General features: G+C 39.9%; 1 protein-coding gene across 1 annotated transcript in view; it reads right to left on the reverse strand.

Moving 5' to 3' along the window:
* The window catches only part of Atp5pb (ATP synthase peripheral stalk-membrane subunit b), a 17,559-nt gene that overhangs the window by 14,268 nt on the left and 2,081 nt on the right, over positions 1-1,210 (reverse strand). The gene's annotated exons all lie outside the window — the stretch shown is intronic.

Genomic DNA, 1,210 nt, shown 5'->3' on the forward strand with positions numbered 1-1,210 from the left:
TTTCTCTGTGTAGCCCTGGCTGTCCTGGCACTCACTTTGTAGACCAGGCTGGCCTCGAACTCAGAAATCCGCCTGCCTCTGCCTCCCGAGTGCTGGGACTAAAGGCGTGCGCCACCACGCCCGGCTTTATGTAACATTTTTAATGTCTGTCCTATAGTAGGTTCCACATGAATGCCAACCTAAATGCCAACACTGCTATAAGCAACCTGATATTAAGAACCTTGATTCAAAATAGTCCCTTTGATGTAGGACTGCTCACTCTATGTGAAACAGGCCTTCTCAGTTTGCAGTAATTCTGATTATGTTCAATCTTTGAGTTGTATATAAATCTTGGAAACCTCAACTCATTTGTTCCTATTTTTTTGCCCTAAGGTAACAGTCATACACATCTGGAGTAAACACTCAAGTTCCCTCACAATTCTGCCTGCCTGACAAAAACCTTTCCACATTTTTATTGTTATATGGGGAAGGGAGATGGCGAGCTCTAAATTCCAAGTAGTATTTTGTGTTTGTTTTTTAAATAACTATTAGATCTTGCTATTGCCACTTCTAGGCTTGAACTATTATATTATACCAGCATAATAGACTTGTACATTATTTGTATTAAAACAGTCTATGATGTATTCTTTTGAGTAATTACAGCAGGCTGATGTCTGATTAGGCTCCTGATAAAATCTTTGCTTTTCATTCACATTTGCAGTCAAAGGTTCTGAGGGTGACTCTTCCCCACTTCCTATCTCACATGTCCTTTACTCTTTACATCTCTATACTCCATGCACTTTAAGAGTTTTACAGGATTTCCTATCACTGAGCTACTCTCTCAGTCCTATGTCCTCCTTTTGATTATCACTTTATGCCTCTAAAACATCAGTGACCCCACCAAGCTTCGAAAATGAAGAACCATGGTAGAGATCCTTTCATATAAATGAGGGTTTCTCAGCTTCAACCTGATTAACATTTGGCCTGCATAATCCTTTGCTGCAGATAGATGGCTCTTCTGTGCATGTTTAGAAGTATCCCTGTAGCTGCTGAATGGTAGCAACCAAAAACATTTTCTGACACTGTCAAATGTCACCTGGAAAATCAGCTAAAGGCTGAATCCTACTGGTTTAGATCATACCACGAGAGAATTTTTAGAACTTTTTACCATCTCAGTTGAAGCCTTTATTTTCATTTTCTTAAAACTATTTTAACAGCCGGGCGTGGTGGC

Source organism: Mus caroli, chromosome 3 (assembly GCF_900094665.2).
Source record: "Mus caroli chromosome 3, CAROLI_EIJ_v1.1, whole genome shotgun sequence".
Taxonomy (NCBI): Eukaryota; Metazoa; Chordata; class Mammalia; order Rodentia; family Muridae; genus Mus; species Mus caroli.